Consider the following 20,151-nt stretch of genomic DNA (forward strand, 5'->3'; position numbering starts at 1 on the left):
AATTTATTTTCCTCCACTTTTTTCTCCCCATCCTCATTATTTTGCTCCTGATATCTTGTATTTACTATATCCCTACCTTGTTTCCAAAGATATAGTTAATATTAATTAATGTTGATAAGCCCTAAGGTAAAAATTACATATATACGTAATATGACTTCCCATTTGTTCCACGACATGCTGTTATTTATGTCTAAAGTTGGGTTCTCCCAAAGACGATGAAGGGTTAGAATCCTCCTTGAGTTTTTCCAATATAAAACTTTATCATCAAGTTAGCATGCACATTGATGTTTTTAATTTTCAGTGGAAAACTCTTTAAAATATTATAGTCTTTGATTTATTTATGTAAAAGATACTTATTGAGTGCCTGCGATGTGTTCGAGGTACCAGGAATATGGCGGTGGTAAAGGCAGAAAAGGCTCAGCCCCATGGAGATTACATTTTAACCCTGCATAACTAGAAAATCTAAAAACAAGCAAATATGTTAGACTGAAAACTACTAGGAAAGAAATGAGTGGCCACGGTGGTTTAGAGAGTAGGCATCCTGTGTGACGGAAGGGCATTATCAGGAAGATCTTCTCCCAGAAAGTAGCATTTGAAAGAAGATCTGTCTGCATGTTTGAGAAGTAGCTGAGAGAATTGTGCATTAGGAACAGGGAAGAACAAAATCATAGGACCTGAGGTAAGAATGACGTGATATTATTTAAATACAAAGAAGTTCCATGTTGCTAGACTCTATAAGATGAGGTTAAATATGTCATCAGGAGTTTTCTAATTCTAAATGAGTAGGACTTTTTAGAAGTTTGTGTTTTATTCTAAGTGAACGGGGAAGTTTGTGAAGGCTTTCAGGCTGAGCAATGACATGCTTTATGTTTTGAAAAGAAAACTGCAGGGCCAGCTTTGTGGCCCAGTGGTTAAGTTTGACACGCTCCACTTCAGCAGCCTGGCTTTGGTTCCTGGGCGCAGACCCACACCACTTGTCAGCGGCCATGCTGTGGTGGCAACCCACATACAAAATAGAGGAAGATTGGCACAGACGTTAGCTCAGGGTGAATCTTCCTCAAGCAAAAAAAAAAATTGAAAACTCCACCTCTGGTTTGAAAATAGTCATGAAGACGGCATTTCCTGCTTTTCTTCCTACAGATCATTGCAAAACAACAAAGGAGAGGAACTAACAAAAATTTAAACTCCATTATCAGTAAAACAAATGTAACACCAAACCGCAAATTGAGCAAAAGCACGGCTAAAAGTAGAAGGTTGCAGGATAGAGCTGCATAAGAAATAAAGCAGAGAGAGTTCATGATTTTAGATCTCAGGGAGAAGCTGCTATAGGAACTGAGAACAGAATTAAAACATCAGACTATTTTATAAGAAAAAATAAAGAAAGAAAAGGAAGAAATAAATAAACAAACACAGTTATAACATGGCAATTTGTTAAATAATGGAAACACTATTCATCTTGGTGTATACCTGACTCTGTAAATGGAATGGCTGCGTGATCGTGGCAAGCCACTACATTCTAGACTTTGTTTTTTTGTTGGTGAAATAAGGGCAGTCATCAGATTTATTATAAAATACTTTGTCTTAATTCTGCAACAAGATTTTTTTTAAAGAATACACAAATACTAGGTCTAGAATTCCAAAGCTCTCTTGATCTGAGGCTGTTCTGTGATCCAGCCTGCACAGCCTGCCTCATATCAGACACTTGAACTTCTCTCTGCACATGTGTTCTATTTTTCTATCATCTACTCCTCCTGCTTATGACTACATTCTCTTCCATCATAACTTTGCCTTGCTCGTGGCGTGCGACAGTCTGTCCTTCCTTGACTCTTCCTATCTTCTGGTAGTCTCAGTCTTTCCTTGGTTTGTGGCAGCATTGCTCCAATCGTCCCATGACATATCCCAAATTCCACATCAAAACCTTTTAAGTGCTGCTTTCAACACTCCCTGCTTCGTTTTCTCAGGACTTCTTAGTTCAAACTAGTGAGAAATGATTAGATTTCTCAGGGTATATTTTTGCGCCAAGAGACATCATAATTTATGGGGCAACATACAGATTTCCTGCACCTTGGGGAAAGTACCATCCCTGGTTGATTCAGCAGCTGCTGGCAGGATAAGAGTTATATAACATCAAACAAACATAGAAGGGAGCATAAGCATGTCAATTAACAACACACCCTTTACTTAGCAGCATAGACACTCTTTCAGTACTTGGAATGTCAAAGATGCAACCCCTCATACATTGTTAGTGAAGCTATAAATTGCCACAGCTTTGTGATTCTGCAATATCTATTAAAATTATAAATACATATACCCTCTGACTCAGCATTTTGAGTTCTAGGAGTCTCTTCTGTAAACACAATTGCTCATGTGGAAATTGATATATACAATATTGGAGCATGGTTTGTAATATCTTTAATCAGAGCCTCATTTAATAAATTATGCCACATCCATTTAATGGAATATTCTGCTGAAATAAAATATATTAAAGATTTTACTAAATTCTGATATGAAATTTTTTCCACTATGCAGTATTAAATTTAAAAAAACAAGCATGGTACTGATTATTGTATATATTACAGAAATATACACATTTTTTGCTTGTATATGTTCAAAATATCTCAGATAAATAAAACTGCTAACATTTGTTGCTCTTGATGGTCTCTGCAGGTGACTGGGAGACAGGTGAATGTTGGGAGAATTTTTGCCAAATTCAATTTTGAAACTTTTGAATTTTTATGTTTTATTTATTTATTTATTTTTTGGTGAGGAAGATTCGCCCTGAGCTAATATCTGTTGCCAATCTTCCTCTTTATGCTTGAAGAAGATTCACCCTGAGCTAACATCTGTGCCAGTCTTCCTCTATTTTGTATGTGGGTCACTGCCATAGCATGGCCACCGACGAGTGGCATAGGTCTGCGCTTGGGATCCGAACCAGCAAACCCAGGCCACCGAAGTGGAGCACACTGCACTTAACCATGACGCCACGGGACCAGTCCTGAAACTCTTAAATTTTAACTCATCTAAAGGTAACTAGCTATTCAAACATTAAATTGAAAAAAATAAAATCACCATAGCTTATAAGGAGAATAAGTTATAGAAAGTTAGATTCAGAGACCTTTTAGCAGGCTTTTGAAATTGCAAGAGATGATGATGTTTTGGATTGGTAGGCTGATCTGAGACACATTTTGTAAGTAAAATTGATATTATTAGCTGAAAGACTGAAGATGGGGGAAGAGTGAGAAACCCGAAGGACCAAGTGTGTCTCCCAGAGCTTTAACTTGATTAGCAGGATGGCGGATGACATACTTGTAGAGGCTGGGGAAATGTTAGGGAGATAAATGTACTGGAGAGAGTTGAAGCAGAACCAGGTGAGTGCCTCTTGGAAGATTAGAAACTGCTACAGTAGGAACTGCATTCAACCATGAAAGTCCCCTAGATAATTCAGTACATATATGAGTACCTGGAACACTCTAAGACACTCTGACAAGAACATGAGCAGAACAGTCACGTTCCTGCTTTCCTGGTACCAACTGTGGCCCTATGGAGTGGTGCTAAGGGAAGGCTGCCAGGGAGGGCTTTTTTGAGGAAGACCGCTTAGGCTGAGAGATAGAATGAATAGAAATTGACTAGAATAAATGAGACCTGTATATAAAAATGGCTTAGGGTAGAAAGAAACAAAGAAAACAATTTTGGCTGAAGTGAAGAGGTAGGCAGAAGCCCAAAGATGAATGTCTAAACAGCATGGAAAGCTATTAAGATTGGCAAATGCTTTAAAAATGAACCAAGCCTAACAGATACCTGGGGAATACATAGGAATAAATACCTTTAGTGAAATTTTACTTCAACACTAAAAATCATTAATTTAGAACAGCTTTGTCATTGTATTTTATTTTCATACTTAAAAGGCTGATTTTCTTCGGATAACAACTTTACAGAAAAATTACTTCACAAGTAGATACAGTTAGAGTGGTTTCATAGCACAGCAGTACCTTCCACATATTTATTGTTGGAAACACAGAGCTTTAAATGCTAACATGAATTTTAAATTAAAATGATGCACATATGACAAGTTAAATTTTCTATGGGAAATATCAGAATAGAGTTAGTGTTAAAGTGGCAGTCAAAAAGGGGAAAAAAAGTAATTTAGATAAGAAAATAGAAAATGCCCTTAATGACAAAAATGATAGAATGGAATGCCTAACACTCATGCTGTGTGCTTTATATAGGTATTTCCTCTTAATGCCAGGCAATAGAGCAAACAAGACATTTTCATTAGATTTTTTCCTACATTTTTGTCACAGAGTTCAATTTGTATCTATTTGTAATTAAAATGACATTAAGCAGTGCTATTTTCAAGTTATACAATATTTCATGGTAAAGACCTCATATAAAAACCTTCACTAAGTCTACAGACTCAATTATAGAATAGGTACTTCTGTGCCCTAGTGTGAAAATAATGATGCATTGTCCAATTACCTTCAAAAGAAGAATTCAATTTGAAATTTAGTCATATACTGCCTTTCATTGTTTCTTAATTGATTCATGCATGTGTGATTTGTCTGACCAACAACTCTAAAAACTTATGGAATAGAAAGCTTACAAATAATTCCTACTTTGAATGTACACCAAACATATGTTCAGACAAGGTGTTTAGAAATACTTACAGAGGCAGAATGAAAAAACAGAAAGATCTGGTATAAGAAATGTGTGGGCTTGACTGCAGTTTCCCCATTTTTCTCTCTCTCTGTCTCTCTTCTAGCTCTCTTTGCTTATTTCTAAAATGTAATTAATAAAACCTACTTCCCAAACATGGACATCTTAGCACATTATTAGGTTATGATGCATAGTAGAATTCAATTCAATTTTATTGTAGTATAATTCTATGATTTCCAAATCATTTATAAATCATAAAACTATAGATATAAGTAATACAAATGGATTATCTTCTTCAAGATGTCTGACTATTAGTCATTCATTAGCTAATAATAACTTCATATACACTGTATTAATTTCCTAGGGCTGCTGTAGCCAAGTACCATGAACTGGATAGCTTAAAATAACAGAAATTTATTCTTTTGCAGTTATGGAGGCTCGAAGTTTGAGACCAAGGTGTTGGCAGGGCCATGCTCCCTCTGAAGCCTCTGGTAGAGGATCCTTCCTTTCCTTTTCCAGCTTCTGGTAGCCCTAGGCATTCCTCGGCTTGTGATAGTATAACTTCAATCTCTTTCTCCATCTTAACGTGGCTATCTTAACTCTGTGTCTGTAGGCAAACTTGCCCCCTTTTAAAGGCCAGCACTCGTATTGGATTAAGGGCCCACCCCACTCCAGTGTGACCTCAACTAATTATATCTGCAATGACCCCATTATCAAATAGAGTCACATTCACAGGTACTGGAGGTTAGGTCTTCAGGTTATCTTTTGAGGAGACACAATTCAACCCATAGCATACACTAAAATATATATAAAAACAAAACAATAAAAACATCAGCTACTTAGGATATGACTGACAGAAAATTTATCGCTTTAATTGGGATGGAATTTTCATTACATATAGGATTATACTCTAATTGTTGTTACATATACTAACTGAATCTAGTCCACCCAGTCTATTGCTAATAGTAGACCAATTTCATGCGTTAAACAATGAGAAGATATTAACTCTTTCCCAATTTGATACCTGCCCTTTGGTTCAATTTCCACTGCCCTTTTATAGTTTTTATCACAATTGTGAAAAGAGTATGAAAGTGTTATTTGTTGATTGTATTTTCTTTTAAGGGGATGTTTCAAAACATTGGTCTTTACAGGTTCTTGAATCAAATACTATCAGCAAGACTACATTGTCATCCCAAGAGAGAAACAAATCAGTTCCCTGGTGTTCCTGGATAATATATATCTGCCTCTGGATTGAAGAATTCTTGAAATTCTGGGACTACCTGATTTTCTTTGTTTGAATAGTAAAATACCAATATATTCCTTTTTAATACTTTACTATTTTGATAATTTTCAAGAAACCCTACTTGAATTTACTGAAAAAAATATTAGATTCTCATTTAGAAAACTAAAGGAGGGCTTTTATCATCTGATTGAATGATTTCCTCAAAGCCTACATTTAGGGCAATAAAGTTTTCCTCATAATATCCCAATGTTTGCAAAACAACACAAAACAACATAGAACTCTCTTATGCATAATTATTTTCTAATAAAACTTCGTGTAAACTCATGAGGATTGACACAAAATAATTGCTCAGTAACTGCTGAGATGTGGTGTCTATACTTGATGGTGTTTGCTAGGTAGATGTGTTGGCAGTAGAAATTTTTAAAAGAATAATGTATAATGCTTGTGAGTGTACAATTTGCTTAAAGGCATGATGAGTATTGCTATACTTCTTGTATTTAATTTAATAGGTTCTAAAGCAAGAAGCTATACAATTTTGATGAAAGATAACGTTGTTTAAGTAATTATAAACATCAAATATCAAATATAAAAAATTATATTACGTTAATAGTCCCCACTTAACTGAGAAGTATAATTCAATTGTTACACTATCAAATTCTACCATTAAATAAATATAAATATTAATTGTCTCATTTTAGTCCCCAGAGACTTTCCCTAATTTACACTTTTTGGGGGAAAGTTTTTGCAGCCTTTTCACTTAGACTTTTAGAATTATCAGCCCAGTAGGGACTACCATTCACATTGTCTCATGTTGTGTGTATCTTAATTTCAATACATTTTTATTAATTAGATTCTATGAATATTTTCTTTTCAAAATTTCCATTGAAAACGATTTTTCTCTTCTTTTTATATTCAAAGACATATAAATATTAAAATTTTCTAAATTTTCATTGTAAATGTAAATTTTTTGTCAAGTCAATTTTACCAGTTTTAAAGCTCAAACAAAACCTATAGCAGATATTTGCCATCAGAAAGTTTTATTTGTTTTAGATTTTTAGCTCTAGATGAATTTATAGTAACTAGATAGTACTGTTTAGAACTAGTCATCATTAGATATTTAGTATACCAAACATAACTTTACCTTGTGTATAGACAGCTATATCATATCACTAACAATAAAATACTCTTTTGGTTATGATAGGGTGGTATGAAGGTCAGCTTCATCCATTTGTTTCCCACATATGTGTGTGAGATGTTCTCTTTTCACTGGCCTAAGTCTGCCCCTGATTTTAGTACATCATCCTAATCACAAGGGCTTTGGTATGTGAAGATGAAGAAAAAGATATAATTATAGCACACATATTAGGAAGCTTAGCTAGAGGCATCTTCTTTCAATGGTTGTTTAACAATTAAAATTCTTTCCACCCTATGTGTCTACAAGCCCTGTCTACACTGATTTAAACAAAATGAAGATTACTAGCTTTTATATGTTACCAATTCCAGAAGTTAAGTTCCACTCAGGAATGGCTGGATTTAGAACTCCAAGAATATGATCAATACTCAGTTTCTTTCCATCTCTCAGTTCTGCCTTCTATTGCGTTGGCTTTGTCTTGGGTTTTAAATGGTAGGAACCTGGTGGACTTTCTTTCTTTTCTTCTTTCCGTGGATTGTCAACAGGAGTCGTAAGCATCACTGCTTAAAGTTCAAGTGTCATCACATTGCTCATATGGAAAAACCCTTCACTCTTCCTGTACCTTCTCCTTCTATGAGGACCAGCTTAGTCTTTGAGGTCAGAGAAGAGCTCCTATTCGCTTAAAATGGGAACTTTTATGCTTCAGAATTGGTACTGACAATAGAAAGTATCATGAATGCCCTAGAAATCATATGAAGTTTGCTAAAATATCAAGACACCATGTCCCTTGACATATCACAATTCTTGGCATATATGTATTAAATTTATTTAGGATGAACACATATATTGAGAATAAGTGTTTCCCTTGTTTTTTTCCTCTTCTCTCCTCCCTATATCAAGTGAAAAGAGATTGATAAGATATTCTAGGAATATTTGGCATATGTTTTCTGGAGATCGGAAGGCAAGGACCCATGCTTGACACTCATCTAGGAAAATTTAATATCAGATAGTTGGCTGGAGCAGCCCCTGAGGTAGAGCTAGGGCCATCCTGTGCTTCCATTTATAGAGAGTCAAAAATAATCAAATGTTTCTTATGGGATAGAATGGATGTTTTAGAAGGTATCTGACATCTTCGGTAAGGCTTTTTAATGTAACAAATGATACTAACAGAAAGAGTCTTTTGGAGTCCATCCACAGAAACCAAATTTGATGAGGAATTTATAAGCAATGAATTAAAGAGTCCATTGTCTGTGCTGGGAAAGATGACATCAGAAGTTTCCAATCATGGATTGTAAAAACACAAAAAGTACCTGCAAGAATAAAAAGATATTTGGCATCTGTGCTCCAGAACATCGATGTCATATTACAACTGATCCTCCCAAGTAATGTCCTGCACCCCCTACTCATCTTTTATCCATATACCCAAGTTCCAAGACACATCTACTTTGAACAAATCTAAAGGAAGAAGAGACAGCACGAGGATCAAAAAGACAAACCATGCTACCTTACTCGCTGTTGATTTCTGAGACCAAGTCATTCCAGTAGCTATGGAAAAAGAGTACAATTTAATTTTTTTTTAGATTGTACTGTACTTTTATATCTGAAGATTAGCTACTGAGTATCTGAGAAGTTAGAGATCTTTCTGAGATATAAATAACAGAAGGGCAAGCATTTGAAAGAGAATTATAGGAGAAATATATTTTTAAAAAATCTATTTTATAATTTCATCTGAGATCACCTAAAAGTCAGTTAAACAGCTACAACTTGAAGGGCATAAATGCCAAGAATTTCCTGGCCTGGTTTTATCATGAGATCCTTTGTCAATCTGGCTACCCGAAGTCTTGTTCTTCTTGAGGATTTCCCTAGGGAATTGGCAACTCTGGCTCTCTTTTGCCTTTTTAAAAAATTCTCCATTGTCTATAATCATCCATGGCCACATATCTGATGGCCCCCTTCTGTTACAGAAGTTTTGGGAGCCTGGATGTTCTCTAGGTAAACTATCACAAACCATTGTTGATTAAACTTAGATGTTCTTCAAGCTGCACACTTCTCTAAGTGTTTAGTAGACTTTGGAATAATTTGCATTTAATTGATCACCATGTTCTAGAGCAAAAAAGTAGATCTATCTTTAATTTTCAACCTATCCTTGTTTCAGAGGATAGCAAGTACTATGCTTTGATACTCTCAAAATGATTCGATATATTGTCTTCCTTTGTTTTGCTTGACATTATTTTAGAAAAAAATGTTTTTCAAATAAATGTAAACACAGATTTATGTTGAGCACAGATAATATCCACTTCTTTAATTAAAGAATAATGGAAACATTTTCTGGTGAACTGGTAGCATTTGCTCTGGAGGTGTTGTATTGTATCACGGATTTCTAATAACCTGAAGTGAATAAAGTTGGATTAATGGCTACCTTGGTGTGGCTTATAGGATCTTCCCTGGCCTCAAATAGTAAGCCTGATCATCACACAAAGAGAAGACATGGGAAGAAGTGGAGGGTTTATTTATATGAGAATTTTGATGACAATTGGAGTAGAGTATAAGCAGGGATGCTTAAGGCTCTTGTTCATGGTTTGTGAGAAGAAGAGGAAGAAGACAAAGAGGAAGAAATAAGCAAGGCTCCTCCACTTTGTATGAAACACAGCACTAATTGAAAATTAAGGGTTTCTGTCAGAAACTGCAACTGGATAAACAGAATAAACAGAAAGCATGAGAGTTATGAGAAAAGAATGATTTTTCAGCTGGTTCCGTGGATGCCTAGTGGAAAAAGATGAAACCCAGAAGACATGGTGTTATCCATGAGAGAAATGTGAGTGTCTTCAAGGGAAAGGAGCTCAGCAATGAATAAGTAACAAGTCTTTCCTCCCACTTCAAAATATGTGGGAGGGGCACTTGGCATGGGCATGTTAATGTTACTGTGATCCCATTAGCACTCCCAGAATGGTGAGGTCTGGTGAAAAAATAAGATGACATAAAGACTTATGTGGAGAAAGACATGGCTACATGGCCGAGGAAATGTGGGCAATGCTGTTACTATAGCTGAAGAAACCATCATATGATAATGGAGACCGAGAATTAAAGGGAGTATTTACCTGAGAAAAAACAAAAACACATTAAAGACCTAGATGTACAATTTACTTCAAATGAATGCTTTATAGCTATGTGTATTTGGATTTAACAAGCATATGATAGTAGTCACTATATTATTTTTAGCAAAATGGCCCTTTATTTCATTTTATTTAACCTATTACCATTCTTATCTTTATTTAGTTGATTTGCTCCTTCTTTTCTCATCATTAATGTTCAAGTATATATTTTATATTTTGTTAGCATGATTTCCCTGAGCATCTTTATTGTCATACGTACATATCTATTCTTAAATAAAGTAATTACATGCCTTGGTGATATAGTACATTTTAAACTAATTCTATTACTCTTTGAAAACATTGCATTACCTGCTTTTATCAACATTCACCATTATAAAATAATGAAAACACAAGAATTTAGGGTTGTGTAGATAAAAGGAGATTCTTGATTTTTTAATATGTATATACGTAGGTATTTTGATTCTATATCTTATAGTTTTAGATTTTTGATGCATGTCCTAATTACGTACCATGATTTAAACTTAGAATTATTGATGTCTGTGTACAGCGTTGCTCACCTCTTCTGCCATTTGTGGATTTTGTACTTAGATACCATTACCAGCAATCATTGACACTTCTTTTGTCAAAAATTCTTAAATGAACTTTCCATAAATTGGGATATATATCATCAGGTGTTAGTGAATAATTAGCATTTGTAAATAATTTCATAGCATAGTAAATAATTTCTTCTAGCTCTAATTAAATGAAATTAAGCATTCTTGAAAATCCACATACTTAGGATAGAAGTATATGGGCTGTTTAAGGCGTTATGTCTGAAAAATGAAAAAGATTTCTAACTTTGAAGGAATCTTTGTAATTTTCCCTACAGAGTTAGCGGTTTTGAATTTCACATAGAGATGAAAATTGTAGCTTTCACATACCTAACACAAAACAACAACAACACAATAAAACAAACAATAAAAACAACGTCAAATACCTATATTACTGCCTTCACTATTCAAAAGATAAATACGTGAATTGAACGGACTGTTGATACTGACTAAAGCTATTTTTGGAAATAAACAAATACATTTAGAACTGGTATATTTTAAAACTTACTGAAGTATGGAATGTCCATTGAAAATTGCTTGTTCCACTTTCTCAGTGATATATAAATATTTCTGAGGATCTATCACTAAAACATATTTTTGAATCCATCTCCCTTGATAAGACCTGAATTCAGGCTTCCTCATTGCTCAACTTGCTAATTTCATTAGCTTCTTAGTTGGGTTCCCCACTGCCATAACGCGGCTCTCTAGTCCACTCTTCACCCAGACACCAAAGAAATCTTTAAAAAATGTGAATCACATCAAGTCATACTCCTGCATAAAAACTTTCCCATTGCATTGTAAAACAAACAAATATTCAAATTAACTCCCTAGCACATTCTATTAGTTTGTGACTGCTACCGTTAGCAAAATATCACAGACTGGGTGACTTAAACAAAAGAAATTTATTTGCTCATAGTCCTGGAGGCTGGAAGTCCAAGATCAAGATACCAGCAGAGTCGGTTTCCCTTGAGTCCTCTGTCCTTGACTTACAGATGGTCACCCTCTTGATGTCTCTTTACAGGGTCATCCCTCTGTGCACAAGTGTCCTTGGTGTCTCTTCCTTGTCTTATAAGGACACCTGTCATGTTGGATTAGAGCCTGACTCTAACACAATGGCCTCATTTTAATTTACTCACCTCTTTAAAGTCCTTATCTCCAAATACAGTAACATTCTGAGCTACCGGGGCTTGGGTGTTCAACATATGGATTTTTAGGGTACACAACTCAGCCTATAACACGTTCTGTATTAATCAATTCCTACTTAACATCTCCAACTGCATCTCATGTCACTCACCCACCTTCACTCTGCCTTGCACATAGATTTTCTTTCAGTTCATAGAACATTTTCTTTCTTTCTTATCTGATGATCCTTACATGTGCTGTTCCTTTTTCTTTTCTTGGCTATCTCTTTCTGAGATTTTTCATCTTATTTTACATGTTATTTCTTCTTAAAGGTTTATCCTGAATGCATAATCTCAAAAAAAGGATCTATTTCTCTGTTTATTTCTACTGTAGCAAACTGTTTATTTTCTATGCAGTTCTTATAATATGTTGTAACCAATTGTTTACTTACTAGTTTAATAATCCAACGTCCAAGGATCCTGACTATTTCATTCACCCCTGTATAATCAACACTCAAAACAATGCCTGGTCCCCAGTAAGCATTCAGTAATCATGTATAGAATGAATGATGAAAAACTGTTCATGAATTTTGACACTACAACAAATAATACATCATAGTCAGTCAAATGCAATTTCCATTCTAAATTTATTTCTATTTGATAATTTATATCCATGATGGTTGCAGCATTTTAATGTTGTATATACAAGCAAAGTACCAAAATATAAAAATATTTAGTGAAATAATAATTTTATGTTGGATCCTACTTTTCTTATTAAACTTGCTTATTTTCTTAAATGACTATATCATTTAAAGTATTCCTTGCCATGAAAAAGGAATGCTAAAAATACACCTTAAGATATGTTTCGTTATCTGGATCAGGGCTGAAATTTTTAGGATTTAGTAGTACAACTGGCCTATGCATATAAATTGAGCATGCCTATGCCCCCTTATTCATACTGACTAAATATGTAGAGATTGAAATAAATTGTGTAAATCATTAAATATTGATATGCCTTCTAATCTTACCAAATTATATCTACATCAGTGAAGTAACTAAAAGAGAGTAAACAAACAAAGACTTTATCTCTTTTAAGTTGAATACCCAATGTTTTAATAAAAGAGATATAAAATATATTCATGCTCTGCTTTCTCAAAACCTATTTGCTTTTGGGACATTATGGTAATGGAAGTATAAATTCCGTAGTAGTATTTCATGTTTTAATCAATGTATAAACAAAGTAGAAGTCATTTTAACAACGCTATTGTGATGTCCAACATGAATACACTGCGTTTCTTTCTTCATTCATAGGATTTAGAAAGAAGATGGTTACAGGTTACAGGGCAGTATTTTGGGACATAGTAATAACGAGAAAAATTAAGGTGTGCACGAAAACAGGAAAGGTAAGGATGAGGAGAGAGAGTTAATTAGATTATCCTCTTCCTTTAGTGCTTTATTGTCTAGGAACTAATTTTCAGAGAAAAATCATTTGGTCAAAATTTCATAGGTAAATACTAGAAAGAACATTATTATTTTTTTAAACTAATAGACCTTATTTTTTAGGAAATTTTAAATTTACGTAAAAATAAACCAAGAAGTACAAAGATTACTGTATACCCTGCACACACACACACACACACACAGAGTTTCACTTATTATTAGCATCTATTAACAAGTAATGAATAATTACTGATACACCATTATTAACTAACATCTATAATTTACATTAAGATTTCTTTGTGTTGTATAGTTCTATAAGTTTTGGCAAATGCAAAATGTCATGAATTCACCCTTACAATATCATACAGAAGAGTTTCAATTGAATTGGGTAAATGCCTATAAGTGTGATTGCTGGGTCATATGGTGAGACTATATTTAGCTTTGCAGGAAACTAGAAAACTGTCTTTCAAAGTGGCTGTATCATTTTTCATTCCCACCAGCAATGAATGAGATCCTGTTGCTCTGTGTCTTCATCCACATCTGGTTGGGTTTTGGATTTCAGACATTCTAATAGGTGTGTGGTGGCACCTCATTGTTACTTTAATTTTCAGTTCTCTAATGATATATGATGCTGAGTATCTTTTAATATATTTATTTACCATCTGTATGTCTTCTTTGGTGTGGTATCTGTTCAGATCTTCTGCCGTTTTTTTAATCGGTTATTTGTTTTCTTATCGTTGAGTTTTAAGAGTTCTTTGTATGTTTTGGATACTAGTGGTTTATCAGACGTGGTAGCAGACATTTTCAATTTAAGTATATGATCACTTTTGAATTAATCTTTGTGAAAAGTGTAAGTAGTTTAGTGCCTACATTGATTTATTTATTTATTTTTGCATATAAATGTGCATTATTTCAGCACCATTTTTAAAAGATAATTTATTGTGGTAATATATATAATATATATTTAAATATATTTAATGGTATATATATTTAATGATATATATATCATAAAATGTGCCATTTTAACAATTTTTAAATGTATGATTCAGTGACATTATTTTCACATTGCTGTGCAATGATCATCACTATCTATTTTCAAACCTTAATACTCCAAGAGAAACTCCATACTCATTGAGCAATAACTTCCAATTCCTCCCTCTTCCTAGTCCATGATAACCTCTAATCTACTTTATGACTCTAGGAAATTGCCTAATACAGATATACTACATAAGTGGAATCCTACAATATCTGCCCTTTTATGTCTGGCTTATCTACCTTAGCATAATGTTTTAAAGATGTATTCATGTTGTAGCATGTCTAAGAACTTCATTCCTTTGTATTACTGAATAATATTCCATTGTATGTATATACTACATTTTGGCTTTTTCATTGGTCAGTGGATGGAAACTTGGGTTGTTTCTAGCTTTTGGCTCTTGCAAATAATGCTGCTATGAGCATTGGTGAAAAATATATCTATTTGCTTTCAGTTCTTTTGTGTATATATCAAGGAATGGAATTGCTGGATCATGTGGTAGTTTTATATTCAACTTTTGAGGAACAGAAAACCTTCTTCTGGTTGCACCATTTTACCTTCCCACCAGCAATGTACAAGGTTCCAATTTCTCCATGTCCTTGCTAAAACTTCTTTTCTTTTTTTCTGTTAATTATACCCACTCTATTAGGTGGGAAGTGACATCTCATTGTGATTTTGATTTGCATTTCACCAGAAAAAGATATTCTACCTTCAAAATCAAATATAAAACTGACACCTGACTTTTATAAGTTAAACTTCCGTCAATACTCCATTTAGCTCTTTGTTTTCATAAGCACCAACTCTAATCCAAAACGTGTCAAAGAAGTTCATGCTCCTGGTATTGGTGTTAGCTCGTATCTGTACCTAAAAGTCTTTGAAATACTTTGTTATCCCCTTCTCCCTTGTGCACCGTTACCCTTCCAAATACGTACAAATACCTTTGCAGAGAATTGAAGACTATGTACTGAAATTTCTTGCGTGTTTTTTGGCCCTATTCAATGGGACCAAGCTTCCAGACATTGGGTTTGTATCTATGAAGTGGCTCTGATCACAACATTGAGCAAGAGACCAAAATTTTCCACTAGGGTGGCTGATAATATCTTTCAATTTTTCTTATTCTACAAGTTAAGCAAAACTTTAGTCATTTGACCAACTATCTTGGCCCTGAAAATTGATTTACTAATCAATGCCAGAGCTCCCTCTAAGTTAAGGCCTCCTGAATGCCACTTACTCACTGCTTAAATTATGCCGCTTTGCCTAGTTAAAGAGACAATTGGCCTCTGCAATCTGAAATCCCAGGACCCCCACTAATATCAGGCATTCCAACTCCATGTGATCAGCCTCCTTTGTCATTCTGATCTCCAAAGAACAAGTGCTACCAAGTTTCTCAAAGAAACAATTGTCCCCATCACCAGGGCATTTCCAAAGGCATCAATCTACTAATATTCTTCTAGCATATTTTTTTCTTTTTCCTATATCTAATGATGTCTTCCTGTTTTTATGCAAATATGATTAGAACTTAGCATAGATCATTGTCAGACTGAGGAACATTTTTTTAAAAAATAATTTCAAAAGAATACTGAATTTTCTACTAGCAAGAGATTATGATGTGATTTTGAACTCATTCCTTTCTATCTGATAACTGATTCAAGGGTGATGTCACTATTAGAATACTCACATAATGTTGATTTGAGAGGCCCTATTGTCTTACACTGGTAGTCTAGTGGTTAAGATTTGTCACTCTCACTGCTGCAGTTCGGTTTGTTTCCTGGTCCGGGAATCACACCATCCATCTGTCAGTTGTCATAATGTGGCAGCTGAGTGTTGCTGTGATGCTGAAATCTATGCCACCAGTATTTCAAATACCAGCAGGGTCACCCATGGGTGGATAGGTTTCAGCAGAACTTCCAGACTCAGACAGACTAGGAAGAAGGACCTGGACACCCACTTCTGAAAAAACTGGACATGAAAAACTGAAACATTGTCTGGTATAGCACCAGAAGGTGAGAGGATGGCGTAAAAAGACAGGACAGGGTTCCGCTCTGCTATACACAGGGTCACTAGAAGTTGGAATTGACTCGATGGCACTGACAACAAATTGTCCTGAATTTATAAATCTTTTCTATAAAAGATACTGTAAGTTCAGGAGTCTTTTTCTGACTAGATTGTTTACTTTCCTTAATTTCATTTTGACAGATACTGTGCACGTAACCTCAACAATACCTATTTCTTGCCACTACTGTAGTTTGTTGAGACTTGTCTCAAAGAAGTACAGTTGGAAGGATATGTTTTACCATTAAAATACATTTAGCTCTTGCTTGCTCTAGGAGCTTTCTGAAAAATTGTGTCTGTTGTAAACTGAATAACATTGAAGAATTTGGTAGCTAATTGTCCTTTCTTTTGGGACTTTATCCGTGCTCTTTGGAAATAACCTCTACAGAAAATGAGTTAGCTAATTTGACTTCTTGTGAATACTATTTGCACACAAATCAAATATTCCAGCTTCAAATATATCTTTTCCTTATTTCATTTGTTTAGTTTAGGCTGAAATGTAGTCATCCATTGGAACAAATTTATGCCCTAAAAAGCATAGCTATGTGAAGCTAACACAATTTTGCCATAGAAACAAATGGAAATTTATACGACGTCATTTTCAAGTTATTTAAGGTGTATTTGCTTAGTATAGAAGAGAATTGTTTTGCTAATTAACATAGTTACTATTTCTTGAGACTCTTTTCTTTTAGTTATTACATGTATTCTTTCTCATATATGCTTCTATTGCTCCTTTTTAATCTTAAATACACATGTAAGCTGCTTTTTTAAAAAAATAAAACAATTCTAAAATCTAAACTATTAGTCTATGCAATGCTTTTCAACAAATATGAAGTGTAAGCTAATGAATGCTTTGTTTTCTTGCTTAAGTTTTGCACTGAAATATATTCAGAACTCTTCCATCAAATACAAATTTGAGGAGAAATTCAGTGAAAAATAATTGCTGATCAAAACTTTAGAAATCATACCTTGATTTTTTTTTTTTCTCGGGAGAGGAGGACATTTAACTGATAGATTTAACTGAAATAATATCTTGTTCTAATGGATTCTGAGTCAAAACAAATCTAACTATTATTTTAAGGCATTTTATTATTCGCTATGGTATTTTTCTTCTTGCTTATTTATGAATGTAGAAATTTGAATTTGTGTTTATGGATACACTTTATTCAATAATATAAAAAATATTGATGTGCAGAAGAAGCACATAAGTAGCAGTTGGAAAATTATAAGGTACTAACTAATAAACCTAGTAAAAGTGGTAATTCGAATCTCACAACAAAAATTTCTCATCAAATGGTTTTGTTCTTTGAAAATCCTTGGGATTTATTTATATAAAATACTCTTTCAGTCAGTGTTCCAGTTTATTTTTTGATGATCCACACTAGCTTCCTAAAGTAATTTTGCTGAGAAACTACTATTGCAAAGGCAGTATTCACCAAACCATGGCTCTTCATCCTTTTTTTAATTTTGTCAAAAACTTGCCCTTAATAAAAAAATTAAACTGTGATGAAAAACCATAGCTATTGTACTACTTCTCTTACTACATGTTTTTATACCACTGAGGAAAATATTCAAATGCTTTATGGTTCTATTTTAATATTTATAATACAGGAATGATACAAATCTGAAGTGGTTTGCTGATAAATGTCTAAAATCTGGCTCTTGATTGGGGGAGAGCGATTTGTAGTGTTTGGCAATTTGGTGGTATAAATGACATTACTGAAAGGAGAATTGGAAAGAGATATATAGAGTAGGCTCTTGCAAGTTGTACAAGAGGCCTCCAGCATCACTCTGTTCCTCAAAGGGGAATTGTGAGGGAAACATATAGTAATTTTTCTTAAAGAATTTTGCATATAATGGTGTTACACAATTTATTATAATTTAGACACTCTACAGCTCTAAATTATAGACCCTTTTAATCCTGATTATTCATGGATTTGCTTACTTGTTGATACTACAGCTTGAAAGGCCCCCCTTGCTGTGTTTTCTTAGGACATCATTCAGCTTTCGTGAGGCAGCTTATTGGTACTGATAGGGATAGCAGAAATAGAGAAGAGTTGAGTAACTGTAATGGAAATGAAGTTAACAAATTTCTGCTAATGAAGGATCATGTATAACCTCAAGACAGCACAACAAAAGACGTAAGGCAGATCTGCTCTTACATTAAGAATTGCATCATATGAAAATGAAAACTAGGACAGGTATAGAATATGAAGTTTAATATAATACTTTGGCTTTACCCAATTATGCCAGTGGGTTAAACATTGTATGTTCCTTTTTCATCTGGCTAGGCCTGACTTCAGAAGCACAGGGAGTTGGAAAGGAAACATGAACATGTAGTGGGAGAGAACAAGGAAATTTGAAACTTGTAATACAAAGCTGGAACCTGTGTTGGTCTCTCACTGCCTCTAAGCTGCCAACATCCGTGATACAGATGACCTGCAGGAGAAGTTGGATACTTTCATCATGAACTAATTATGCACCTGGTCCAGGAGTTGGAGAAGCCAAAGGAGGAGATGAGGGTTCTTGGAGGAGCTATGGACACAGATGTTGTTGCAAACCAACAGAGTGAGCTCGCATTTCAGCAAAATTTTATGAGCAACAACAGGATCTGGTGACTGTACCTACCTTCCTAATATGGTTGCTGCTTCACTTCTGTCTTCTAAAGCTCATGCAAGTTCACTTGGCACAGGTTCACCAAGAACAATATATGGAAGGGAATTCTTTGAGAAGAAACATTTACCTAAAAGTTTCTCAGAATGTAAGTAGCTATCAAATGATCTTGTTCATTGATAACATTCTGACAAGAAGGATAAGGGATAGGAAGCAATGTTAAAATCCCAAATTGTGACATGGCTTGTAAGGGTAGTGTGACCAAAAGTCAGATGCCAGACTGCTGTAATCCTTAGGCTTTTGATCCTGTCCACCGATCACAATTGAGTGTCTTGATATCCACCAGTGTGGATATCCCAGCTTCCAGAATCAACTTTAATCTAAGGCACTCGGCTCTTAATTCTTTCCAGATCAGCAGTCCTTGAGAAGTCCTGCACTAAATCTCTACCCAAATAATGATGATCGTGATTAATGGAATCAAGTAGATTTTCTTCTCTTGAGTAGAACAAGATATAAGTTAGTCATTTACTTAATTTTTAATGGAGAAAGAAGCTAAAAGTCACAAAGAGAATACAATGAGAAAGCAATAGAAGCCTTGTACAAGTGGAATCCGTTAGTAAACAGAAATAATGAGAAAGCAGAAGATTTAGGCAGGGAGAATACTCTTGATTGTTAACTGTAATTCATAGATTATCTGCTAAGCAACTATTGCTTTTATCTGCGTGTTTAGAGCAGAAGGTACATGTATCACGAATAGGCATTACAAACAAATGGCTAATTTAAGGCTTTGTGAATCTTTGGGGTCTCATGTGTTTTATGAGTGCTTGATGCATACTTGGCTCTTTTATTCTTCACTATGTTCAGCATGCATATAAGGTACTTATTTTAACTTTTTCTAGTACATTTTATAAGCTGTTTTATTCTATTCATTGTGTCTCCTATTTTCTATTGTAGAATTGAATAGTCTTTAAATAATACAGCAAAGATATATTGCAAACATATTAGATTTTTTTTTTTGTGAGGAAGATCAGCCCTGAGCTAACATCCATGCCAATCCTCCCCTTTTGGCTGAGGAAGACGGGCCCTGGGCTAACATCCGTGCCCATCTTCCTCCACTTTATATGGGACGCCGCCACAGCATGGCCTGACAAGCGGCGCGTC

At 34.6% G+C, this 20,151-nt stretch overlaps 1 long non-coding RNA gene across 1 annotated transcript in view; it reads left to right on the forward strand.

Annotated features, from left to right (window-relative positions):
• The window catches only part of LOC147916459 (uncharacterized), a 40,804-nt gene extending 20,878 nt beyond the window's left edge, over positions 1 to 19,926 (forward strand). The window contains exon 3 of the long non-coding RNA XR_015552925.1: positions 18,669 to 19,926. This is a non-coding gene — a long non-coding RNA (uncharacterized LOC147916459). The remainder of the gene's footprint in view (positions 1 to 18,668) is intronic.
• Positions 19,927 to 20,151: the final 225 nt, after the last annotated feature.

Source organism: Ceratotherium simum, chromosome 8 (assembly GCF_057802395.1).
Source record: "Ceratotherium simum simum isolate JZ-2026a chromosome 8, ASM5780239v1, whole genome shotgun sequence".
NCBI classification, from domain to species: domain Eukaryota; kingdom Metazoa; phylum Chordata; class Mammalia; order Perissodactyla; family Rhinocerotidae; genus Ceratotherium; species Ceratotherium simum.